We start from the raw sequence: 27,953 nt of genomic DNA, 5'->3' as shown, positions 1-27,953 counted from the left end.
TTTTATGAACAATAATTATATTTTCCAATCAGAAACTTAGCAATAAAAGTGACATCATTTTATATTTTTGCAAATCCCTTTAATGTCTTTTGTAATCGGAGAGACATGGCCTGTATATTCTGATTCTTAATTCAGACACTCGCAACATCATATCACGCAGAGAAAACGAGAAATAGGTGAATAAAAATGTATCGTTTTTAGAAAAAAGTTTAGAAGACGTGGATGCCTTGAAAGGGTCTTAATGGCCTCCGGAGGTCCTGGAACTGCACTTTGGGAACTGCTGGCCTGAGATACACAAACAATAGACATGAAGTTATACATGGAGGCCCTCTGGATTTCACGTAAGAGGTTATCAATTAAAGACACTGTGGGACATCCCTTCCCTTAGTCCTGAAAAATGCATTTGGCTGGGGATGAGCTGCCCCTCCCCCACTGCCTTTTCTCTCTCATTCCATGATGCCTGGTCTCCAAGGACACGAGTGTTGCTTGGCACCCAGACCAGCTCCCCCATTCTCTCCCCTCCAGTGAAAACGTGCTGCATTCCTGCTGTCCTCTCCGCCGCCGCAGAGGTGCCCAGACAAGGAGATGGAGAGCAGCAGGCCAGCGTGGCAGCCACGCCTCGTGAACTGCCAGCACACCACAGCCGAGCGGCAGACCTCACCACGTCGCCTTCCTATCTTCGTGATGCTAAGTTGTCCGTGATTGCTGTGAAACACAAAAGCAATGATCACTCAAAAATCGGGGTGGGTGGGGAAGTGAGGGAGGCGTGGTCCAGCCCGACCACATGGTCTGAGAAGCTGTGCAGTGCCCAACAGGCACACACGCCCCATATTAACTAATTATTATTGAAAAATGAAAGAAATATTATTTTTTTAAGTGGAAAAGAGAAAAGGCACCTAAACACACCCATGAATGTGGCTACTATCCCTAAAACAGACTGTAACAAGTGCTGGGAGACGTGGGGGGCCGGTCACTCTGCACTGGCGACGGGGTAAACCAAAGTTACAAGGAGCCACTGTTTTGGACCAAGCTCCTGCCCTAGGCACCAACAAATAAACCAACAACAAAAAAAATGGAGTCATGTGAATTAAGTGCCACAAATCCAAACTGAAACTTAAAAAAACAGGAAAATCCCTAAAGAGGTCAGTTTTTCCAAAAAATCTGTACATTCACGACAACCTGGGCTCTGAAGGTAAAGGAGGTCAGGGAATGCCGCCCAAGAATACGACTCATTGGTACAAAGAGTATTTTGAATTAAAGGCCAGGCACTGGGAGGGGCTTTCCCTCTGTCTGCATAGCCGGAGGGACCCATCAAAAAGAACAATTTGCCTTCCCTTCCCATCTCCGTTATCTCAGTAGATTGCAGGAAGAAAGATCAAGAATGCAGCCAGACCTGACCCAAATCATCTCAAACATATCTGTCTCTCAGGTTGATTCACAAGTCAATCGGTCCCCATCCATTCGTCCTCCCTGGCTACCATTTGCTGTCCCTAAACAGAATCACCTCGATTCCTCATCTCCCCTCTAAAAGGAGGGTATGTAAGTTCCTGGACCCCGTGGGGATATTGGTGACCACTCTGTGACTCTCCTCCCTGCGTATGATAAATAAACCTCTTCCTCTTCTTAATCTGCCTTAATTCTGAGTTGCTCTTTCAGTGAACTTTCTGGGGACAAAGAGGAAGTTTCCCCTCATCCCCACAAAGGTAAAGAAGTTGCCTCTGCTTTCACCCTTGCAAAGAAAGTATCTTACAGTAACCTGATCGTAGCCAATCCACCTTTTTGTGTTGTGCTATTTCTTTGTTCCTGCTCGAGCTGCTTTCCAAAAATGGACTGTTGTTCCGCGTCACCGAGAGAGAACCTTTCTATTTCTAGATGGCTGTGTCCTGATTCATGAACCAATGGCAGAGCCAATTCGGTCATTAAATTAAACTTGTGGACATCTTGTTTTTTGACAGTGGGCCTGGGAGATGCAGCCCTTGTGAAAAACTGTACAGTAGTTTCTGAAAATATAATAAACAGAATTGTCGTGTGACCCAGTAACGCCCCTTCTGAATATATGCCCAGAGAAGTTGAAGGCAGCAACCCCAACAGACACTCGCACGCCCGGCTCACAGCAGCACTGCTGGCAACAGCCCGAAAGTAGAAACAACCCAAGTGTCCATCAGAGGATGAATGGATAAACAAAATTTGGTACATACTTATAATGGAACATTATTTAGCCACATTCTGACACACGCTACAGGAAGGACTAACCTTGACACATTATGCTAAGTGAAAAAAGTCAGTCACAGAAAGAGATAAATCATATGGTTCCACTTATACAGTGTTCCTAGAGTTGTCAATGAATAGAACAGGAAGTAGAATGGTGTTTGTTAAGGGTTGGGGGAAGGTGGAATAGGGATTTGTTGTTAATGTGTAGAGAGTTTCATTTTTTCAAGATAAAAAGAATATTGGAGATGGACAGTGGAGATTGCGGCAGGACAATGTGAATGTATTCAATAAGTAAACTACAACCAAAAATGGCTAAAATGTTAAATATTAAGATACGTGTATCTTACCATGATTTAAAAAATAAATGATTTAAAAACATATAAAGCCTATATTCAAGAGTTAATATTATTTTAAAAATTGCTTAACATAGTATATGTTGTGTTAGATGTATTTTTTCCACAATTAAAAATTGTCCTTAAAAAAGGTTTAAAAGAAAGCCTGGTTTTGTCCACTGTTGAAAAGTGCCATATAGAGACAGAAAGGCAATTGATAAAATAGACATTGCATCAAATGAAAGAGAAAACGTAATAAGGTACTTTAAAATGAGAGTGTTTATATTTGTGTGGGGTTTTTTGTCAAATCAGATTTTTCCCCAAATTACATTGCTTGCATACACAGCCAGGATAGGCTTTATGATTTCGGAAACAGCAATGCTATACTCAGGCGGGGACCTTCAGCCCGCCAGGAGCACAGCTGGTGGGGAGAGAGGGTGCGGGCTGATTTCACGTCCTGCTCTTCCCGTTGGACAGCGCCGGGTGCGGAGTGAGCCTCACGGCCCTCCCAGCCCTGGCTGTGAGCGTGGCCCTAGGAGTGTCCGCACTTCCCAGAGGAGACCCTGGGCTCGGGAGGGACGTCTCCAGGTGTCTGGCCTGAGCCCGGCTCCACCACCCGCTCCCCATCCTGTCCCTGAGCACCCAGGAGAGGGGCCTGGGCACCTCCCAGGGGAGGAGTCCCTATTTTTCACCATTGTTGGGCTTGGCCATTGGACGTTTGGGCAGGGCCCTAAAAGGAGGCTCTGGGAGAGGGAGAGCTGCCCGCGCTCCAGCCCCATTGTTCAAATGAACGTCTCGTGAAGTTCTCTTCAACGGCACAACAGAACACGCACGATGAGGACACGCTTCTGGGTTCTCTTGGGATAGGTGCAAAATACGGCTCATAATTACATGAACAAATTTCAGGAACTATAAAATTTTGCAAAGAATATTTTGCAATAGAACAGATCAAGGACACCACTGGCACTGAGAAAATAGCTTGTTACTCACATTCACAAGAAGAGGGGCTTATTAAGCCAAGAGGAACCACCCAGGAAGCACAAGTGACAGTCAAGATGTTACAGCGGGTGTTGCAGCGGGTCCCGAGCACAAGCCGAGTGGCACACGGAGAGTCGGAGAATCAAGTTTATTCGCCAGTGGGCTCAGAGGGCACTCGCCACCAAGTTCTGAGCCGCGTCTACCTAGTTTTTCCACTTTTATTATGTTGGGGTGGTCTGAGGGGTGGGGTCTCAGGTGGTTGATACAATTGCAGAAGCCAGGTAATAGGTTAGTGTTAAGTTGATGAGGGTCTTCTGAGGGGTGGGGTCTCAGGTGGCTAACATAATTCGTAAACATAATTGCAGAAGCAGGTACCATGTTTCCCCGAAAATAAGACCTACCCATAAAACAAGCCCTAGCAGGATGTCTAAGCATTTGCGCAATAGAAGCCCCACCCCGAAAATGAGCCCTAGTGACGGGCGTGGCCACGCAGCGCGTCTGCACAGCCCATGCGTGTCGGCGCGGAGCGGGAAAGACTCCGAGCAGCCCTTCTCATCCGCCCCGTGACAGCTCTGTGGCTCCACGGGAGAGATCGGGGCCGGTGGGTCTAAAGGAAACAGAGTCGCAAGACATTCAGGATGGAATTCAGGGTTTGGAGAGTAATGATGATGTTCCAGAAGAAGACTTCACTATATTGGAATAAATGTAGATTGTTGTACTGTACTTAAAAAAAATAACACATCCCCTGAAAATAGCCCTAGGGTGTCCTCTTGAGGAAAATTAAATATAAGACCCTGTCTTACTTTCAGGGAACCACGGTAATAGATGGGGGTCTTCCTTATCAAAGAGGCAGAAAGAGGTGGGGAACGTGTGGGTGGAACCCTCTATTATGGATCCTGGGGGAAGGGGCAGGTGAGGCAAAACAAGCAGGCCCAGGATTGGCTACTGGGGCACAGGGACTGTCCCCAGGTGTCTGGCGCCAGACCCTGGGGTGTTTAGGACAGGTGGATAGTGGACTAGAGTGTAAGAGCCCAAAAGGTATTGGTTGGTGGCACAAGCCCTGGATTGGTTTGTTTGTGCATGAAAAGCACACTCGCAAGTAAGTGTTTACTACCCTTAGAAATTGGCTAGCTCAGGGAGGGCCATCCCTCCAGGGTCAGCGAGGACCCAGATGTCATCATCAGAACGACACACAAAAAAGCTAGACATGGTGGCTGTCAACTGTAATCCCACCTACTGAGAAGGCTGAGGCAGGAGGATCACTTGAGCCCAGGAGTTCAAGACCAGCCTGGGCAACAGAGTAAGACCCCATCTCATATATAAATAAATAAAGGAAACAAAAGGCAAGGCTGGTACATACATCATTAAACTCCCTGATTGTTTTATCTTGATCCTCTGGGAATGCAACCTGTCCCCCTTACCAATGCCACTTTCCTCTAAATTCCCAGTGAATATTATATTCATTGACATCTGTGGTTCTCAACTGGGGGTGATTTTGCCCCAAGGGGACACTTGAAAACTTTTGGCTGTCACAGCTGAAGGAGGACTATTGGCACCAGCTGAGCAGTGGACATGGGTGATGCTCAACATCCTAGAAAACAGGACAGCCTCCCCACCCTGGACTAAAGAACTTTCATGCCCTAATTTTTTCTTCCTCCCTCCCTCCCTCCCTCCCTCCCTCCCTCCCTCCCTCCCCCCCCCTCTCTCTCTCTCCCATTCTTTCTTGAAGCAGAGTCTCACTTTGCTGCCCAGGCTAGAATGAGTGCCATGGCATCAGCCTAGCTTAAGCAACCTCAAACTCCTGGGTTCAAGCAATCCTCCTGCCTCAACCTCCTGAATAGCTGGGACTACAGGCATGCACCACCATGCCCAGCTAATTTTCTCTATTTTTAGTTGGCCAACTAATTTCTCTCTATTTATAGTAGAGACGGGGTCTTGCTCAGGCTGGTTTTAAACTCCTGACCTCGAGCAATCCTCCCGCCTCGGCCTCTCAGAGTGCTAGGATTGCAGGCGTGAGCCACCGCGCCCGGCCCATGCCCTAATTTTCAATAGTGCTTAGGTGAGAAATATAATGGATTATTCCTCCAGCACTTCTCATTGTGTACATACTGCTCTAGTCTCCTCAAAATTTCTCACCAAAACTCCATTAACCCTCCACTCCCGTCAGCCTTGTCATTACCAATAAGGACATCCATCACACCGTCCCTCAGCTCACACATCCCGACTGCAACGTCACCTCCCACCTCCCAGCAGGTCCTTCTCTTCATCTGATACAAGCACCCTTCATTCCACAGGGACAAGTGCCCCTTTCATTCAGCCATTTCCCACTGACTTTCACCCCACTCCTAGAACTCTTGCTGTGGGAAATTGCTAGAATCACGTCCTTACGCACACACTTGACCTTCTTTCGTGTGCTGCATTGTGTGACTCTTGGATCGCCCGTCCCCACTGGGCTCTGACTCTCCTGCGATCTCCTCACCCCTACAGCTGCACGTGGTGGGGGAGGGACAACTCCTCCCCCGCTACCTGTTCTCTCTCTGGTTCCAGGGTAACTCAGCTCGCAGGATGCTGAGCTCCGCCTGGAAACAGGACCTGCTCCTCCACCCACTGCCCTCCAACACCTCCTGCTCACCAGCTTTTCCATCCTCAAACCCCAACTCTCTCGTGCCCGTTGTCATTTTATCCCTATTTCCCAAGCAGCGTGGGGAACTGAATATTTTTATGGCGATTAACAGGGGATCAGGTATAGCTGTTGTTTTTGTCCCTCAGGCATTTTCGATCTCTAGTACCGATCTCCTGGCACCAGCAGAAACCCCAAACTGTAGGTCCATGAAATCCACCTTTTTCCAAATGCGTGTCTCCTTTACTCTGGAGGACAGAGTAAAGGTCGCAATAAAAGAAGTATCATCCTCGTGGTGGGTGAGGGGGGTGCATGAAGGACTTCCGGGAACAGCAGTCCGGGCCAGCATCCCTGAGGCCCAACCCTGATCAGACCTGAATGGAGACAGGGAGGGGCCGCGTGCAGCCCAGGGGTGGCAGAGGAACGGCATGCACAAAGGCCCTGTGGCAGCTCGTGCAAGGGCAGCACAGGGGCCAGCATGGCTGGAGCTGAACCATTTGCCTCTGTTTCTTTCCTAAAAGTTCCTTCTGTCCAAACGTACTCTGCCCCCTCTCTTTGGCTTTTTCTCCATCATTCTTCCGTATTACACCCTCCCTATTTTCCCTCTCTTCCTCCCATATTTCCCCCTTTCTTCTTGCCCATCCTCAATATAGTTTAATTCTGCCAGGGTCCCAAGAAAGCCGGCTTATTTAGCAGTGACACACAGTGTGCACACACCCTGTCTAGACCACTGGAGAGACAGGGCGGCAGCGTTGCAACGGCCGTCTCAGCACCGCCCACACGCCCGCAGACCGTGAGGGGCTGTGAGCCCACGTCACATCCATATCCTCTCCGTCTGCTTCCTCTGTCCTCACCGGAGTTCCTAACACTTGACACATGTGACACATGCTAAGTGACCATTGAGTGATGCAAGAAATCCATAAATAGCCTTCCTAAAAGTCCCAATGGGGGCTTTCTCCTCTTGTTTATGAAACACTAAGGTGTGGGCCCGCATTATTCCACAAGCGTCACCTTTGCACAAGTAACGCGTCCGTGACCTCCCTTTCCTGTCAGTGGGCCTGTGAGCGCCACAGGCCCTTCAGCACCACGGCCAGGTCTTGGTCCATGCTGGGCTGTGCTGGGGCTCCAACCGAGCGCCCAGCCAGGGCATTTGCCTGCTTTGGGTGCAGCATGCTGGTGCTGCGGACTCTTAAGGCACAGCCCAACTCTCACAAGGTTCATGGTGTGGTGGAGGAAGCTGGTAAACGATCAGTCGTGTCACCAGGTCTTACGGGGATCAAGAAATCTAAATCTAGCGTACTTTCCCTTGTAACACTAGCTACATTTAAAGGCTAGCTGTAACACTTCCCCTTTCCTTATTCTCCTCCTGCTTTTATACCCTTGGTAGGACTCAAAAAATCTCCAATCAGCAACAAGCTTTAACATCCAATCAGCAACAAGCTTTAACATCCAATCAGCAACAAGCTTTAACATCCAATCAGCAACACCCTGACAGCACAAAGAGGGGAATTGTTCACATACTTGCAGACAGACTGGTGGGGAGGAAAGTTGCCAAGGAAAACAACGCTCCATTTGGTCTCATTCTCATTTCTCCATAATCATTCAATGAAAGCTGTAATTCATATTTACTGTAGAAATGCAAAAAACAAACAAACAAAAACCCTAGCTATTATTTATCAAATGTTTAGAATGTACTGGGCATTTTGTCAAGTTCTTATCCAACCCCACCCTCCCATTTCCAGGTGAAGAAAATGAGGCTGGGGGTGGGGCAGGTGTCTTGTCCATAATCACCCACATAATAAATGTTGGGAATGGGGTTTGGAAACTTGAGGATGTACATTCCACATTCTCATTGGGGAATTATAAACGTATCCAACACGAGGGGAGATCTCTGGAAGTTCAGGAACTACCGCCCAGCCCCACTTGATACTGAAGGTCCTTCACTGAGTTTATTAAAGGACGAAGCTTGGAAAATGGGTGATTCGGACAGACCTGGGTTACACACTGTGGCTAGGAATTTAACTGAGGTAAACTCTCAGACAGTAATTCTCAAATGTTGTCATCTCAGAACCCCATTATACCCTGAAAAATTATTGAGAAAATCCCAAAGAACTACTTTCGGTATGGTGGATATCTATTATATTTATTATATTACAAATAAAAGCAGGAAAAATGTCACATTTTACTTATAAAGCCACAAATCTATTACATATTAACCTAGCCTATATTTTATGAATAGTTCCAACAAAAACTTAGTAATAAAGGTAGTACTGTTTTACATTTTTGCAAAACCCTTTAATGTCCTTAGTAGAAGAATTGTGGATTCTCCGATCTGCTTTTTAATTCAAACACTTGAAGTTTTATATCATGCACAAAATATAAGAAAGAAAAATATAATCTTAATGACCCTAGAAAAGTAGTTTGGAACTTGTGGACACCCTGAAAGGGTCTTGATTCTCTTGAAGATCCTTGAGCTACATGTTGGGAACTACTGGCCTAAGAGATATGCAAATAACAGACAGGAAATTATAAATGGAGACCTTCTGAACATGAAAATGAGAGGTTATCAATTAAAGACACTGTGGGGCATCCACCTCGCCCTTCTTGGTCTCTGCAGCTGCATTTGCCTGGGGCAGAGCAGCCCCTCCCCAACTGCTTGGTTCTCTCTAATTTCCTGGAGACTCATCTCCAAGGATACTGAGCGTTGCTTGGCAACCAGACCAGCTCCTCCATCCTCTCCCCCTCCAGTGTAAACCTACTGCATTCCTGCTGTTTCTTTTTTTGTGGCTGCAACTGTCTGCTGAGGCACCCTGGATACTTTAAATCTCAAAGAATCACAGCAATCTCCAAAATCTAGCATTTGATACTACCTGAATTACCAGCTTCAACAGGTTCAACATTAAATCTCTCTACACTTTCTTCGCTGACATCGTATCTTCCGGATGCTTGGTTGCAGGTGGTTGCTGTGAAGAAATGCAAGTAGAAACAATGAGGATGAGGAAGGGAGGATGGCATGGTTCAGTTTAATTCTGAAGTTTGAGACATTGTGCAGTGCCCAACAGGCACACGCATCCCACTATTAAGTCACTGTGATTATTGAAGAATGAAAGAAATATTTTTCCTTTCGAAGATAAAAAAGTAACCATCACACACCCAAGAGATAAAATTAAAATGCAGTCACTTGGGTTTTTTTGTTTGTGTTGTTTTGTTTTGTCACCCTGCATAGCATGCTGTGGCGTCAGCCTAGCTCACTGCAACCTCCAACTCCTGGGCTCAAGCGATCCTCCTGCCTCAGCCTCCCCAGTAGTGGGATTACAGGTGCACACTACCATATCTGGCTAATTTTTCTATTTTTAGTAGAGATAGGTCTCACTCTTGCTTAGGCTGGTCTTGAACTCCTGAGCTCAATCAATCCTCCCAAAGTGCTAGAATTATAGGCATGAGCCACCATGCCCAGCCTGCAGTCACTTAAGTGCCACATAATCAAACTGAAACATAAATAGCAGGAAAACCTCCAAAGTCCTGTTTTTTTCATAAATAACAGGAGATTCACAGCAACTGATCTAGAAGGTCCCAGTCAACCTTAGCTGAATATCCATCTTCCAGGCCCTAATGCGTGCACTGGTGCGCCACCTCCGGGCACGACGGGCAAGAGTGGCGTACCCTGGAGGATGGAGAGGCCCCGGGCCCCACGTAAGCTGGTGAGCACGCTGGTTTTCACCTCCATTGTGCCACGGTGGCGTTCATGTGAGCCTGACTTACACACAAAGTTTCCTTTTTTGACAGTGAACTGTGACATGATGCAGCCCCTGTGAGAAACAGTACAGTGGTTTCTGGAAAAAAAAAAGAATTAGCGTATGGCCCAGGAGTGCTACTTCTAGTTACGTATCCAGAATAATGGAAAGGGGGGCCACAAACAGATGTCTGTACGCCTGTGTCCACAGCAGGATCACTGAGAATAGCCCAAGAGTAGAACCAGCGCAGTGACTAGAAAGGATGAATGAATGAGCGAAGCATGGCTGACGCATGTGATGGAATGTTATTCAGCGCTGAAAAGGAAAGAGATTCTGACACATGCATCAGCACGGATGAACCTCGAAACATGCTAAGTGGAACAAGCCAGTCACAGCGGGGGATAAACAATATCACTCCGCTAACATTGTGCTCCTAGAGCTGTTCAGTCAACAGCAACAGAAAGTGGAATGGTGGTTTCAGGGGCTGCATTGGGGATCAATGGGATTTACTACTTATTGGGTACAGAGTTTCAGTTTTTCAAAATGAAAAGAAAATGGGAGAATGGGAGAGGAATAGTGGATCCTATGGAAAAAGAATGAGAATGTACTTAATAAGTGAACTGTGCATCTAAAAATAGTTGATATGTTAAATATTAGGTAACATATTTTTCAAGTTTTAAAAAAATAAATAATTTTGAAATTATACTCCCTATGTTCAAGACTTAGTATTACTTTAGAAATTGCTAACAAAGTAAATTTTAAGTTATCAGTATTTTGCCACAATACGAAATTGATGTAGAATACTATCCTGGGAGAGGGATCAAGATGGCGGACGAGAAACACCGCCAGACAGAGTGTCTCTGCAGAAAAGACAGATTCTAGCAGAAATTAGAAAAAAAAAAGCAAGAAGACGAGCATACAGGGGATGAGGGCTGGAAGGAGGGGTACCTGAGACCCCAGGAGACTCCAAGGGAGGAGGTTTCGGAGGAGAACTGGAAGCTGAGACCACCAGAGCAGCCCGGAGGCCAGCGGGAAGGGTAGGTGGTTAAGCCGTTTCCCCTCCCCTGCATCCCGGACCGCTGGTGGACTCCCCAGTGGGTGGAGAGACCTGCGGACACCAGCCCAGAGACGACAGCCGCCAGCGACCGGTAAACCTGTAGCGGACGCGGCACCAGGCTCCCAAATCCCATGGGGCACCTCCTTGTGCACAGACCCGAGCCGCGAGGCAGGAACCATATTGCCTCCTTCTCCCCTCCCCCGACCCTACCCACGGCTGCCCAGAAAGACAGTACAGCCATCAGCCGGAGGCACCTACAGGGAACAGGACCTTCCCTTTTGGGGCCCTACAGCAGACTAAGGGGAACTCAGACTGTGAGCTCTCTACCCGCCAGCCCTGCCAGGTGCTGCTGGCACGGTGATCCCAGGAGAACAGGGCAGACCCTGAGGCTGAGAGACATAGACCCAGCTTGGCTCCCTGTGGGTGAATTGGGACCGGCACTCCACTCCCTGGTGGGGGTATACTTTGAACTCTGGGGCCCAGAGGTCAGACCTGCAGACCAGATCCTGTGCACCGAGGTCTCGCATTGCCCGGGGCACAGAAGGGATATACGTGAACAGGCTACTGAGGTGTGTGTGTCTTCAGGGGCAGATCAGCGTCCTAGAGGGCAACCCTCCTCCCAAAAGGAGGCCATACGCCCAGCCCAGGTGGTGTTCCTGCACAGGGAACCTCACCGCCGGCATCACAGTCCGGGGAGGCCTGGTGGCATGTGGTCTGGCCTGCTGGCAGAGGCCCAGGAGTAGCTGCGGAGTTGGGGAGGGTGGAAAGAGGCGAGGCCCGCTCCAGACTTCGGGTCTCGGACAGCCCCACCCCACACGCAGACTCTCTGGCTGAGCCGGGCCATTCCAGCCCCTCCCTGGCAGCTTTGCCTAGAAGCAGAGAACAGAACTTTGACCCCTGCTAACAGCATTGGTGGTGCCTGAGGGCAGGCTTACCCAACCCAGCTCCACCCAGACTCTCTCCTAGACCAGCCCTCACTGAGGGGGAGAAAAGGACACACCTGAAAGTACCAGGGCCCCATGGACCACCTGAGGCACTAGAGTGCCTCTCTACAGAAACAAGAGCTGATAACAGGACACAAAAACAACAGTGTAGCCTGTTCCTCCAAGCAAGTGCCATCTACTGACAGGGAGGACATCCTGCACAGCCTTTTCATGACACCTACTGACTCATTATACAGGGAGAGTTCAAATCTCACCCACAGACACCACCTACCGGTTCAAAAATTAAACAAGGCATGTGAATACCCAACAAAAACCTAAAGAAAAGAAACAACAACTGATCGACATGGGAAGAAATCAGCGAAGGAACTCCAGAAATATGAAAAATCAAATGGAAAACACACCTCGAAAGAGGAGCACCAGCCCCCTAAATGGATGCAAACCAAAATCAGGCAACCAAAATGACAGAAGAGGAATTTAATATGTGGGTCATAAGAAAACTCACCGACCTGCAAGAACAACTCAATAACCAACACAAAGAACCCACAAAAAGCCTCCAGGCCCTAGAACAGAAGTTCACTAAAGAAATAGACACAATGAAGAAAAGTGTAACCGAACTCCTGGAAATGAAGAATCAATTTAGGGAACTACAAAATACAGTGGAAAGTCTTAAGAACAGGGTAGATCAAACAGAAGAAAGAATTTCAGAGATTGAAGATAACACTTTTGAACTAAATAAAACAGTCAAAGAGATAGAGCAGAGAAACAAGAGAAAAGAGCAAAGCCTACAAGAGATGTGGGATTATGTGAAGAAACCTAATGTGAGGGTCATAGGGTCACCAGAAGGGGAAGAAGACAACGCTCACGGGTTGGACAAGCTGTTTGAAGATATAATAGAAGAAAATTTCCCAGGCCTTGCTCAAAATCTCGATATACAAGTTCAAGAAGCTCAGAGGACCCCTGGGAGATTCAATGCAAACAGGAAGATATCACGACATGCAGTCATCAGACTGACCAAAATATCAACTAAAGAGGCCCTTCTAAGAGCTGTAAGATGAAAGAAGCAAGTAACATACAAGGGAAACCCAATTCGAATAACACCAGACTTCTCTACTGAGACTTTACAAGCAAGGAGAGACTGGGGCCCCATTTTCACTCTTCTGAAACAAAACAATGCCCAGTCTAGAATCTTATTCCCCGCAAAACTAAGCTTCATATATGAAGTAGAAATAAAGACAAGCAAAGTCTCAGAGAATTAACTAAGACAAGACCAGCCCTACAAAAAGTACTCACAACAGTGTTACGCATGGAACACCATAATAAAAACTCACAAATATAAAAACAACCAAAACCCAAAGATATTAAAGGCCAGATATTACAATAGCCCAAGAGAGAAATCAAAGCAACAACATCCAACCCAACAGAAAGAACACTAATCTACCTTACCTATCAGTTCTCTCAATAAATCTGAATGGCATAAACTCTCCACTCAAGAGACATAGGCTGGCTGAATGGATAAGAAAATAGAGGCCAAGTATATGCTGTCTTCAGGAAACACATCTAACCTGCAAGGATGCATATAGACTAAAAATAAAAGGGTGGAGATCAATATTCCAAGCAAATAGAAGCCAAAAGAAGGCTGGTGTGGCAGTTCTAATTTCAGACGACTTAGTTTTTAAACTAACAAAAGTAGTGAAAGACAAAGAGGGTCATTATATAATGGTGAAGGGCACAGTTCATCAAGAAGAGATAACAATTTTAAATATATATGCACCCAACTTAGGTGCACCCAGATTCATAAAGCAAACCTTACTGGAGCTAAGCAAATGGATTAATAGCAGCTCCATAATCACTGGAGATTTCAACACCCCACTGACGGCACGAGACAGATCCTCTAAACAGAAAATTAATAAAGAAATAATGGACTTAAACAAAACTCTAGAACAATGGGTCTGACTGACATTTACAGAACATTCTACCCCAAATCCACTGAATATACGTTCTTCTCATCAGCTCACGGGACATTTTCTAAGATTGACTATATCCTAGGACACAAAGAAAATCTCAAGAAATTTAAAAAAATAGAAATCATACCATGTATCTTCTCAGATCACAGTGGAATAAAACTAGAAATCAACCCTAACAGAAACTCACATTTCTACACAAAAACGTGGAAATTAAACAACCTCCTACTAAATGATTACTTCATAAATGAAGAAATCAAGATGGAAATTAAAAAATTCTATGAACAAAATGACAATGGAGAGACAAGTTATCAACTCCTCTGGGACACAGCTAAAGCTGTTCTGAGAGGAAAGTTTATCTCCATAAATGCCTATAACCAAAAGTCAAGAAGATCACAAATAGACAATCTAATGAAACGACTCAAAGAGCTAGAAAAAGAAGAACAGACCAACCCCAAACCCAGCAGAAGAAGTGAAATCAACAAGATCAAATCAGAACTAAATGAAATTGAAAACAGGAAAGCTATTCAGGAGATTAATAAAACAAAAAGTCGGTTCTTTGAAAAAATAAACAAAATTGACACACCATTGGCTAAGCTAACGAAAAGCAGAAAAGAGAAATCTCTAATAAGCTCCATCAGGAATAAAAAAGGAGATATCACAACTGATCCCAAAGAGATACAAGATACAATTTATGAATACTACAAAAATCTTTATGCACACAAACTGGAAAATGTGGAGGAAATGGACAAATTTCTAGAAACACACAGCCTCCCTAGGCTCAATCAGGAAGAAATAGATTCCCTGAACAGACCCATCTCAAGAGCTGAAATAGAAACAGCAATTAAAAATCTCCCTAAAAAGAAAAGTCCCGGTCCAGATGGCTTCACACCCAAATTTTACCACACTTACAAAGAAGAACTAGTACCTATCTTGCAGAAACTATTCCACAACATCGAGAAGAACGGAAACCTCCCCGACACCTTCTATGAAGTGAATATTACTCTGATACCCAAACCAGGAAAGGATGCAACAAAAAAAGAAAACTACAGACCAATATCCCTAATGAATATAGATGCAAAAATTTTCAAAAAAATCTTAGCTAACCGAATCCAGACACTTATCAAAAAAATAATCCACCACGACCAAGTGGGCTTCATCCCAGGGATGCAGGGATGGTTCAACATATGTAAATCTATAAATGCAATTCACCACATAAACAGAAGCAAAAACAAAGACCACATGATTCTTTCAATAGATGCAGAAAAAGCTTTTGACAAAATTCAACACCCTTTCATACGAACACTTAAGAAAATAGGCATAGAAGGGACATACCTAAAAATGATACAAGCCATATATGACAGACCCATAGCCAACATCATACTGAATGGGGAAAAATTGAAATCATTCCCACTTAGAACTGGAACCAGACAAGGCTGCCCACTATCTCCACTTCTGTTCAACATAGTGCTGGAAGTCTTGGCTACAGCAATCAGACAGGAAAATGGAATCAAAGGTATCCAAATAGGGGCAAAAGAGATCAAACTTACACTGTTTGCTGATGATATGATATTGTATCTAGAAAACCCCAAAGATTCAACCAAGAAACTCCTGGAACTGATCAATGAATTTAGTAAAGTCTCAGGATACAAAATCAATACACAGAAATCAGAGGCATTCATATATGCCAACAACAATCTAATTGAGAACCAAATCAAAGCCTCAATTCCCTTCACAATAGCAACAAAGAAATTAAAGTACCTAGGAATATACTTAACTAAGGATGTAAAAGACCTCTACAGCGAGAACTATGAAACACTGAGGAAGGAAATAGCAGAGGATGTAAACACATGGAAATCCATACCATGCTCGTGGATCGGCAGACTCAATATCATCAAAATGTCTATACTACCCAAACTGATCTACAGATTCAATGCAATACCTATTAAAATCCTATCAGCATTCTTCACAGATATAGAAAAAATAATTTTACGCTTTGTATGGAACCAAAGAAGACCCCGAATATCAAGAGCAATTCTAGGCAACAAAAACAAAATGGGAGGCATTAACATGCCAGATATCAAACTATACTACAAAGCTGTAGTAATTAAAACAATATGGTATTGGCACAAAAATAGGAACATTGACCAGTGGAACAGATGTGAGAATCCTGATATAAAACCATCCTCATGTAGCCATCTAATCTTTGATAAAGCAGACAAAAACATATGCTGGGGAAAAGAATCCCTCTTCAATAAATGGTGCTGGGAAAACTGGATAGCCACCTGTAGAAGGCTAAAACAGGACCCACACCTTTCACCTCTCACAAAAACCAACTCACGCTGGATAACAGACTTAAACCTAAGGTATGAAACTATTAGAACTCTAGAGGAAAAAGTTGGAAACACTCTCCTAGACATCGGCCTTGGCAAAGAGTTTATGAAGAAGTCCCCAAAGGCAATTACAGCAGCAACAAAAATAAATAAATGGGACACGATCAAACTATAAAGTTTCTGCACAGCCAAAGAAATAGTCATGAAAGTAAACAGACAACCTACAGAATGGGAGAAAATTTTTGCATCCTATGCATCCGATAAGGGACTGATAACTAGAATATACTTAGAACTAATGAAAATCAGGAAGAAAAAAATCAAATAACCCCATTAAAAAGTGGGCAAAGGACTTGAACAGAAATTTTTCTAAAGAAGACAGAAGCATGGCCAACAAACATATGAAAAAATGCTCAACATCTCTAATCATCAGGGAAATGCAAATCAAAACCACAATGAGATATCACTTAACCCCAGTGAGAATGGCCTTTATCAAAAAATCTCCAAACAATAAATGCTGGCGTGGTTGCGGAGAGAGAGGAACACTCCTACACTGCTGGTGGGACTGCAAACTAGTTCAACCTCTGTGGAAAGCAATATGGAGATACCTTAAAGCGATACAAGTGAATCTACCATTTGATCCAGCAATCCCATTGCTGGGCATCTACCCAAATGATCCAATGACACTCTACAAAAAAGACCCCTGCACTCGAATGTTTATAGCAGCACAATTCATAATTGCAAGGCTGTGGAAACAGCCCAAGTGCCCAGCAATCCAAGAATGGATTAATAAAATGTGGTATATGTATACCATGGAGTACTATTCAGCTCTAAGAAACAACAGTGATATAGCACATCTTATATTTTCCTGGTTAGAGCTGGAACCCATACTACTAAGTGAAGTATCCCAAGAATGGAAAAACAAGCACCAGATATATTCTCCAGCAAACTGGTATTAACTGAGTAGCACCTAAGTGGACACATAGGTACTACAGTAATAGGGTATTGGGCAGGTGGGAGGGGGGAAGGGGGCGGGTATATACATACATAATGAGTGAGGTGTGCACCATCTGGGGGATGGTCATGATGGAGACTCAGACTTTTGGGGGGAGGGGGGAAATGGGCATTTATTGAAACCTTAGAATCTGTACCCCCATAATATGCCGAAATAAAAAAATAAAAAATAAAAAAATAAATAAAAAAAATAATCCATCACGACCAAGTGGGCTTCATCCCAGGGATGGTTCAACATACGTAAATCTATAAATGCAATTCACCACATAAACAGAAGCAAAAACAAAGACCACATGATTCTTTCAACAGATGCAGAAAAAGCTTTTGACAAAATTCAACACCCTTTCATGATACGAACACTTAAGAAAATAGGCATAGAAGGGACATACCTAAAAATGATAGAAGCCATAAATGACAGACCCATAGCCAACATCATACTGAATGGGGAAAAATTGAAATCATTCCCACTTAGAACTGGAACCAGACAAGGCTGCCCACTATCTCCACTTCTGTTCAACATAGTGCTGGAAGTCCTGGCTACAGCAATCAGACAGGAAAAGGGAATTAAAGGTATCCAAATAGGGGCAGAAGAGATCAAACTTTCACTGTTTGCTGATGAAATGATATTATATCTAGAAAACACCAAAGATTCAACCAAGAAACTCCTGGAACTGGAGATCCAATGACACTCTACAAAAAAGACCCCTGCACTCGAATGTTTATAGCAGCACAATTCATAATTGCAAGGCTGTGGAAACAGCCCAAGTGCCCAGCAATCCAAGAATGGATCAATAAAATGTGGTATATGTATACCATGGAGTACTATTCAGCTCTAAGAAACAACGGTAATATAGCACATCTTGTATTTTCCTGGTTAGAGCTAGAACCCATACAATTAAGTGAAGTATCCCAAGAATGGAAAAACAAGGACCAGATATATTCTCCAGCAAATTGGTATTAACTGAGCAGCACCTAAGTGGACACATAGGAACTACAGTAATAGGGTATTGGGCAGGTGGGAGGGGGGAGGGGGGCGGGTATATACATACATAATGAGTGAGATGTGCACCATCTGGGGGATGGTCATGCTGGAGACTCAGACTTGTGGGGGGAGGGGGGAAAGGGCATTTATTGAAACCTTAAAATGTGTACCCCCATAATATGCCGAAATAAAAAAAAAGGTGATAACGACTGCGAAACAATGTAAATGTAATTAATGCCACTGCACACAAAAATGATAAAATATAAAGTTGCGAATAATGGACCACATGTTTTTAAAAATAAAAGTTTTTTAAATTTGCAGCTATTTTCGTGAATTTACATCAGTAAAATTGTTGACATGATAAATTATATGTCTTGAGTAGTTCGTCACAATTAAAACTTGAAAATTAAAAAATTTTTGGTGCTTTGTGAATACTTTTTAACGATTCAATAGTGCCATCTAGTGGTGGCAAAGGCACGTGATAAAATCAGTTTTGCCGCAATGAGAAAAGGAAAGAAATAGATAGTAAAAATCGTCGTTACTATTCATTTGCTTCTCTGATTTTTGAAAAGGAATCGTTTCCCAAATTTCGTCAGTGAGCGCATGGCTGTGGGAGTCTGTGGGACTTCGGGTAGACGAACGTCACATCTACCGTGGCGGGCCCTGCAGCCCGGGCGGGACCCGGTGGTGGGAGCGCAGGCTGGGCCACGGCCCGCCCGCGCATGGACAGCGCTGGGCGCCGGGTGCGGAGTGAGCGTCACGGCCCTCCCAGCCCTGGCTGTGAGCGCGGCCCTAGGAGTGCCCGCACTTCACAGAGGAGACCCTGGGCTCGGGAGGGACGTCTCCAGGTGTCTGGCCTGAGTCCGGCTCCACCACCTGCCCCCCATCCTGTCCCTGAGCACCAGGAGAGGGGGCCTGGGCTCCTCCCAGGGGATTCCAGCACCAAAATCACTCCCCAGTACCTGGCGTGGGGGTTAGAGGATGAAAAGGGTCCTAATAAGGTACTGTGTTTCCCTGAAAATAAGACCTACCTATAAAATGAGCCCTAGCAGGATTTCTAAGCATTTGCGCAATAGAAGCCCCACCCTGAAAATAAGCCCTAGTGACGGGTGTGGCCACAGCAGCGCGTCTGCACAGCCCATGCGTGTGGTGGCGGAGCAGGAAAGAAGACGAGCAGCCCTTCTCATCTGCCCCACAAGAGCTCTGTGGCTCCACGGGAGAGACTGGGGCCGATGGTTCTAAAGGAAATAGAGTCGCAAGAAATTCAGGATGGAACTTGGGGTTTGGAGAGTGATGATGATGTTCCAGAAGAAGACGACTTCACTATATTTGAATGAATGTAGATGGTTGTACCGTACTTAAAAAAAATAACACATCCCCTGAAAATAAGCCCTAGGGTGTCTTCTTAAGGAAAAATAAATATAAGGCCCTGTCTTATTTTCAAGGAAACAGGGTAGGTAAGGGTCAAGGAAAGTGGCAAGAAAGTCCAATTTGGTTGTCTATGAATGTCTCCCCAACCCCCTTCAACTCCCGTCCCCCCACACACAGGATAAGATGTGTCCGGATTCTCATGGGACTCACACAACAAGGGCTTCACAGCTGCATGGTCACAGGTCCACACGATCCTGTGGACCGAATGGCAGTCTTCGCACCATCTCCTGTGAGCATGCGTCCGCACGAAACATGCTGTTATAGACTCGTTGTTCCCTTCTCAAACTTTATGCAGCGATCCCCTAAACTGCAGAACCTCAGAACGAGACTGTTTGGAGTTGGAACCTTTGAGGGGAGATTAAGTTAAAATGAGGCTTTTGATTGGCCCTTATCCGGTTTGACTGGGGTCCTCATAGACGAGGAAGCTTTGACACACACAGTGGCACTGGAATGTGCACAGAACAGAGACCCAGTGTGGCAGGGTGTGGTGGCTCAAGCCTGTCATCCCAGCACTCTGGGAGGCCGAGGCGGGAGGATTCCTTGAGCTCAGGAGTTAGAAACCAGCCTGAGAAAGAGCAAGATCAAAACTCCCATACCCCTACTAAAAATAGAAAAATTAGCCAGGTATGGTGGTGACCACCTATAGTCTCAACTACTCCGGAGGCTGAGCCAGGAGGATCACTTGAGCCCAGGAGTTGGAGGTTGCAGTGAGCTATGATGACACCACTGCACTCTAGTCAGGGTGACAGAGGGGACTCTGTCTCAACAACAATGACCACAGGAAAAAAATAAAACAAGGAAGCAGAGGCCCAGTGTGGACACAGGAAGAAGATGACCATCAGAAGTGAGGGAGAGAGACCTCCTGAAAAACCAACCCCAAAGACTCACTGATGTTGGATTTCTATAAATCTTCATAGTAATTTGACAAGTGTATCAGAAACACTAAATGTGCTCACCCTGCAACCCAGCATATTTATCCCTGGGAATTGAATCTAAGACAGTAATTCTCAAACGTTTTAATGTCAGAACCCTTTTATATCTTTCGCAATTATTGAGGATCTCCAAGGAATTTACCCCTTGTATGATTTATATCTGTGCACATTTACCATATTATAAATTGAAGAGAAGAAACTTTTACACTTAAAACTTTAAAAAGTAACAAACCGGCCGGAATTTACCCCTTGTATGATTTATATCTGTGCACATTTACCATATTATAAATTGAAGAGAAGAAACTTTTACACTTAAAACTTTAAAAAGTAACAAACCGGCCGGGTGTGGTGGCTCATGCCTATAATCCTAGCACTCTGGGAGGCCGAGGTGGGAGGATTGCTCAAGGTCAGGAGTTTGAAAACAGCCTGAGCAAGAATGAGACTCCATTTCTACTAAAAATAGAAAGAAATTAATTGGTCAACTAAAAACATATAGAAAAAATTAGCCAGGCATGGTGGCACATGCTTGTAGTCCCAGCTACTTGGGAGCCTGAGGCAGGAGGATTGCTTGAGGCCAGGAGTCTGAGGTTGCTGTGAGCTAGGCTGATGTCATGGCACTCTAGCCCTGGCAAAAAAGTAAGACTCTGTCTTGAAAAAGAAAAAAGTAACAATCCTATTATATATTAACAAAACATTTTGTATGAACAACATTTATAATTTCAAAGAAAAATGTAGTAATAAAGGTGACATTGTGTTACATTTTTGCAAATCCCTTTAATGTTCTTCTTAGGGAGGAATGATGGACTCTCGTGTTGGCTTCTTAATTCAAACACGTGATATATTACACCGCGCAGAGAAAATGAGGCAAACAAAGTCTTAATAATCTTAGAAAAACAGTTTGGTATTGTGGACTCTATGAAAAGATTTTGATTCCCCCTAGTAATCCTTCAACTATATGTTGGGAACAAATGGTGCAAGAGATATAGAAATAATAGGCATGATTATAAATGGAGACTATTAGGTAAACAAATGAGAGGTTTCCAATTAAAGAAACAATGGACAACCTTGCTATTTTCCTAGTTGGTGCAGCTCACTTGGGTCACAGGGCAGGACTGCCCCTCCCCCACTGCCTGTTCTCACTCTGATTCCATGGTGACTTATCTCCAAGGATACTGAACGTTGCATGGCAACCAGACCAGCTCCTCCATCCTCTCCCCCTCCAGTGAATGCCTACTGAGTTCCCGCTGTCTCTCCTGACAGCTGTAGCCATCTGCAGAGGTGTGCAGGATCGTTAAAACGGAGGGAGGCGCTGCAGTGTTCCACACCTGGCACCACAGAACCCCGGCCTCCAGCAATTCACAGCTTCAACATTAGGTCTCCCTGGGTGTCCTCTGCTGACATCACACCTTTGTGATGCTGGGTCGTCAGTGGTTGCAAGTAGCACCTGAAAATCAAGGAGGATGAGGAAATGAGGGTGGCATGAGCCGGTCTGGTTCCAAGGTTAGAGAAGTTGTGTGGTGCCCAACAGGCACATACATGCCATTATTTAGTAAGTGTTATTGTTGTAGAAGGAGGTGAAATATATATATATTGAGACAGAGTCTCACTCTATCACCTGGGCTAGAGTGCCATGGCATCATCATAGCTCACTGCAGCCTCAAACTCCAGAGCTCAGGGGATCCTCCTGCCTCAGCCTCCTCAGTAGTCACGACTATAGGCACACACCACCACACCCAGCTAATTTTTCTATTTTCGGTAGAGACAGGATCACAGTCTAGCTCAGGCTGGTCTAGAACTTCTGAGCTCAAGCAATCCACCCACCTCTGCCTCCCAGAGTGCTAGGATTATGTTAGTTTTGTTCCAGGTGGGAACCCAAAAAGTATGTGTAGGACGGAATGCAGTTAATGGAAAACTTAGGCTTGTCACACAATAGCCACAGGAGTCTGGAGAGCTGGGGGTTGTAAATCTAACAGACAGCTGCGGCTTTCCCATCCCGCCTGATAAGGGTGAAGCTACCGCTGCCCTTACTCTACAGGATGAGGCTGATACCAGGTCCCAGAGATTGGCCGCTTAAAAAATGTTATTACAGGGCTTCTGGTCCAAATACTCACTGGCCCCCCAGAGAAGCCCTCCATAAAACCCAAGGCTTTCCCCTCCCTCAGAGCGGACACCTTTTTCAGCCTCCACCCAGATGCTCAAAATATGCAGCATTTGGCTACACCTGAGCCTGCCCCTCCCTCCCTCCCTCCCTCCCTCTCTCCCTCCGGACCTAACAGATTACAGCCATGAGCACCCAGCCTATTTTATCTTTTGAAAAGAAAAAAGTAACAACCACACGCCCATTCACATGGCGATCCGTAACAAAGAATGCAACAAGCATTGGAAGGATTCAGAGAAACCAGAACGCTTCCGCACTGTTGTTGGCAGTGTGACATGGTGCACACCTTTGAAAAATAGCATGATAGTTCCCGAAAAAAATGACAAAAAGACTTACTATACAATGCAGTGAAGGAGCTTAGGAAATTTCACCCCAAAATATGATTGCTTTCTGTAAAGAATATTTTGAACTAAAGGTCCCTAGAAATCGATAGGCCTTGGAAGTGGCTTTCCCCTTTACCTGCATAACCAGAGGAACTCATCAAACAGCACAATTGACTTATTTGCTATCTCAGCATGTTGAAGGAAGAAGATCAAGAATGCAACGGGCCTGGCCCAATCGGTTTTAAACATAATCCCTGTCTCTCAGGTTAATTTAATTTCCAAAGAGACTCATTTACAAGTCGATCTGTTTCCCACCATCCATTCATCCTCCTCAGTGACCATTCATTGCCCCTCAACAGGATTACCTTGGATCCTCATCCTCCTGCCTCTACAATGAGGGTGTATCAGCTTGTAGATCCCACTGGGAACCTGGGTGATCACTCCGATTCTCCTGTGCGCGCAGTAAGCACATTTGTGGCCTCTCTCTCTTACTCGCCTGCCTCATTGTGATTTGATCTTTCAGCAAAACTTCATGGTGCCCAGGGGAGGTTTTCCTTTCTGCCACACAAAGCTACATTTAATTTAGCAACCCAAACTCTCACAGTTCATGACTTGGTGGAAGAAACAGATAAACAGTCCATTTTATCAGCATGAGAGATGGGGAGCAAGAGAGCAGCCCCTCCCCCACTGCCTGGCCTCACTCTGGTTCCATGGCGACTCACCTCCTAGGACACTGAGCCTTGCTTGGCAACCAGACCGGCTCCTCCACTCTCTCCCCTCCAGTGAACACTTACTGCATTGCTGCTCTTTTATCCTCACATCTGAAACTGTGTGCCCAGGTACTGAAGAGACTTTAACGTCTCCCTTAAAGATACTTTAAGGGAATCACAGCAATATTTGATATCTGACGCCACATAAACTACAAGCTCCAAGGGTTCATGGCTTGAACATTAGATGTCTCTACATGTCCTTTGCTGACATCATGTCTTTATGATGCTGGGTTGTCAGTGGTTACTGTGAAGAAAAGCAATTATCACCTGAAGACCAAGGAGGATGAGGAAGTGAGGATGGCATTGTCCAGTCTAACTCCAAGTGTGAGAAGTTGTGCAGTGCCCAACAGGCACAGACACCCTATTATTAAGCAATTATCACTATTGAAGAATGAAGGAAATGTTAAGACACCAAGGCTCATTTCTTGTTTTTCATGAACATATAACTTAGCTTCTTTCTGCAAGTCAGGCAACCCCAAAGCGGGCACAATCACAGGTTCTGCTGTAGGTTTTTCTACAGGCATTGTGACAGTCTTTGGTCCAGACTAGCAGCTCCACATCTGTCCCTTTAAGGGCCTCGTACAAGGGCTTTGACATTAGTCCAAAGTTTGGGATCCAGGTGTGACAGAACCCTGCCATTCCTAGGAATTTGCGCAGTGGTTGCAAGTTTCCTCGCTAATTTGGAATCCCAGATAAGTAACCTGCTGTTTGCAAATCTGTCCAGTTGCAGGTTCCACGGGTGCCCCACTAAGCTCTCATCACATGGGGCAGGAGAGCCCTTTTAAGCCCCTGAGGCAACACAGTCCAGCAGCACCATGAAGCCACCCTAGTCCCAGGATCCTGCCATTCAAATGCACAATGTCATTAATGGCACATGGATCCTGCATGAATCTATCTTCTGCACATCCCAGGGTACTGCCAGTCTGCATGGCCTTCCAGCATGGCCACCGAGAACGTCAGGGTTGCCAGGGTCAGCGGTGGCAGCAGAGCAGCGTGGGCTCCAGCAGCGGGGCCCAGGGCCTCCTGGGCCCATGGTGATGAGCATGACTGCTGAGCCGCCGCCCGGCCCCCATCCCTGGCCTGACTTTGGAGCACTGTGCGTGGCTGGTGCTGGGCACCAGGGCAGCAGCCAAGGGGGTCCTGGGCCACTTCTGCCCACACAGCCTGGAGTCCCCACTTGCAGTCCTGTGAGGATATCTGGATGGGAGCCCTGGTCTCCCCCCTTCATCATCTGAGTCTTGGACCTAGAGAACCATTTGCCCTCCTGGGGTTTCTTGTCACCTGGAACATTTTCCAGCCTCAGGCAGTGCTCTTTCCAATGCCTTCCCTGTTACAGAAAGTACACTGAACCTCCCCCTGGGGCAGCTTTTTTTTTTTTTTTTTTTTTTTGATGTTTCCAACCAAGGCCCCTTGATTGATATGGCTAGGGTTAGGGTTAGGGTTTTAGTGTCTGTTCTTCCCTCGCGTTACCCACTTCACAGGCGATACCAGCCGGCTGTGAGGGGTTCGTGCCAATTGCTCCTTCCCCACGCCGTGCCTTCCTCCGTACATCTGGAGCGCTCTGCCCTAGAGGAGTCACATTTATCAATCAAGCACATATTTTCACGGGCCCCCTGGGTCCGCATCTGTACATTTCCGATATGCCTGATAGATGTGTTCCAAAAACTCACAGGAATCTTCATTAGCTTTTTTTTTTTGAGACAGAGTCTCACTCTGCTGCCCAGGCTAGAGTGCCGTGGCGTCAGCCTCGCTCACAGCAACCTCAATCTCCTGGGCTCAAGAGATCCTGCTGCCTCAGCCTCCCGAGTAGCTGGGACTACAGGCATGCGCCACCATGCCCGGCTAATTTTTTGAATATATATTTTAGTTAGTCAATTAATTTCTTTCTAGTTTTATTAGAGATGGGGGGTCTCACTCTTGCTCAGGCTGGTTTTGAACTCCTGACCTCGAGCAATCCGCCCGCCTCAGCCTCCCAGGGTGCTAGGATTACAGGCGTGAGCCACCGCGCCCGGCCTTCATTAGCTTTTTGTTGTCATTCTTGGACATGGTTTAAACTCTTCTGTCTAGGAACTCCCCTCTGGAGGCCTGCTAGAATCCACTTTCGGTAAGGATTCACCTCATACCATCAGCGTCCAAATCAGGGTCCCAATTTGTGTAAGTCCAGCAATACCCTTCTGCTGTCCTGATGCACCCAAGCCCCCTATCTGAGGCTGCACAGTGGAAATTGCCCGGCGCCAGCTGTGGGCGCCCTTGGCCAGAGTTCTCCGCCAGGTCTTAGAAGGAGAGACCATTCCCATTCTGAGTGTTAGTTTAGTAGGCATCAAACTAAAGAATCAGTCCCAGTCTCACCCCTCGCTGGCCCTGCTCATGGTGGCAAGATGGCAGCAGTGGCACAGGCAGTGACAGGGGCAGCTGCCCCAGCTATGGCTTCCTGCCAGGCAGCTTCCTGGGCCAGCTGCAGGCCTCTGGCCGGGATGTGGGGAAGCTGCTTCAGTGCACTTGGTAACCACCACATCAGGGGCCCCAGCAGCGTGAAATCAGGTGTGGCTGAGCCCCTAGCACCTTCCCCGGAGGGTGGGGAGCTGGCACTGGGGGAAGGGGTTCATGAGATCCAACCTGGTTAATCCCTCCCTGATTTTCAGCTTCTTTGTTATGCAATTGCATGAAAGATTGTACATAGGGGATCTCGTCCCATTTACCTGACCTTTGACAAAATAATTCCAGTTGTAATGTTACGGCAAGTGTTACAGCTAGCGTTACAGCTCTTGACCAGGGAAAGAACCCAGCTGCACACCGAGAGTTGGAGAAGTCTTTACTCCTCCAGCAGGCTGAACCAACTTCTGACTTCTGAACCTCCCCCTTCTTTGTTCTCTTCCTGCTTTTATACCCTTGGTAGGCGTCCAATCAGCAACAAGTTTTAACATCCAATCAGCAACAAGCTTTAACATCCAATCAGCAACAAGCTTTAACATCCAATCAGCAACAAGTGTTAACATCCAATCAGCAACAAGCTTTAACATCAATCAGCAACAAGGGTTAACATCCAATCAGCAACAAGCTTTAACATCCTGGTGCTGGACCATTATCCCTGTCAGTAAGATAGTAGAGATAATTGAAAGTTCCATTCAACAGGCCACTTCTCCCCACACTCCAGCTCATGCATTGGATTATGGTAACACCATTCTCTTTTAGACATAGACTTACAGCTAGGAGTTGGCCATTCAGCCAAGATTATCCCCAAGGGCTTTCAGATGGAACAGAAATAGAGCCTCCCATGTTGACACAAAAGAACAAGCACAGCATGACAAGTAGACAAGGCAAGGAATTCCCAACTGGAACAATCTCAAATGCCAAACCCTTAACAAACAAATGGAGACCACACAATGAGGACCAAATCCTCAAACAAGAACCAGCATCTCCTAATCCAAAAGGGCATGAACTCCCAGGTCCCTGAGTTCCACTCAACCATGACTTCCACCCCCAAACGGTGCCTACAGACAAATGCCCCACCATAGGACTGGAAGGCACAAATCCTTCCCCAAATGGGTGGAATCACAGTTCTCAGTGTGCACACTGGAGAAGTTATTGACTCAAATGGCTGAGGCATTGTGACACTTCCCAAATCTGTTTCCTTTTCCTCAAAAAAAAGTTCAGGTTGGTGAGAAGGCGGGGAGTACCATGAGTTGCCTAGAGCTAAACAGGCTCGGGCAGCTGCCAGGGTGGTCCTGTATTCTCCCACCCAACGAGACACTCCTCCCACTGGCGAAGACCCGTGGTTTGACCCAGGGCTGCACCCTACTTCTTCCAGCCGCAGCAGCAGTCATGGGTGCTATCCCAATGGGGTGCAATGGGCCACCCAAGGATGCCAAATTCTGTTACCAAAAGTTCAGTACCTGTCCCCGCAGCAGAATGAAGAATGAGGACAAGTGGTTTGAGGAGAAGGAAAGAGAAGTTTATTAATTTGCCAGCAAATGAACTGGGAAATAACCCAGCTGCACAGCTGTTATACAGACTCTTATCTTTAAAAACCCAGCTGTTATACTCCTCAGAGTATAACAGACTCTTATCTTTAAAAAAAATCTTGGCCAGGTGCAGTGGCTCATGCCTGTAATCCTGGCACTCTGGAAGCCAAGGCAGGAGGATCGCTCTAGGTTAGGAGTTCGAGACCAGGGGTGT

At 45.9% G+C, this 27,953-nt stretch overlaps 1 long non-coding RNA gene across 2 annotated transcripts; it reads right to left on the bottom strand.

Annotated features, from left to right (window-relative positions):
• Nucleotides 1-83: 83 nt before the first annotated feature.
• Nucleotides 84-23,977, bottom strand: LOC105884335 (uncharacterized). Of its 2 annotated transcripts, XR_012912497.1 has the most exons (6): nt 23,730-23,977; nt 23,373-23,565; nt 21,852-21,970; nt 9,012-9,104; nt 7,663-7,769; nt 84-705 (listed from the first exon to the last, which is right to left on the bottom strand). It is a non-coding gene; the product is annotated as an uncharacterized LOC105884335 (long non-coding RNA). The 2 variants fall into 2 exon arrangements; XR_001160182.3 differs by lacking the exon at nt 23,730-23,977 and having other exon boundaries at nt 23,373-23,713.
• Nucleotides 23,978-27,953: the final 3,976 nt, after the last annotated feature.

Source organism: Microcebus murinus, chromosome 16 (assembly GCF_040939455.1).
Source record: "Microcebus murinus isolate Inina chromosome 16, M.murinus_Inina_mat1.0, whole genome shotgun sequence".
Classification (NCBI taxonomy): domain Eukaryota; kingdom Metazoa; phylum Chordata; class Mammalia; order Primates; family Cheirogaleidae; genus Microcebus; species Microcebus murinus.
This window is presented reverse-complemented; position numbering and strand designations above follow the sequence as displayed.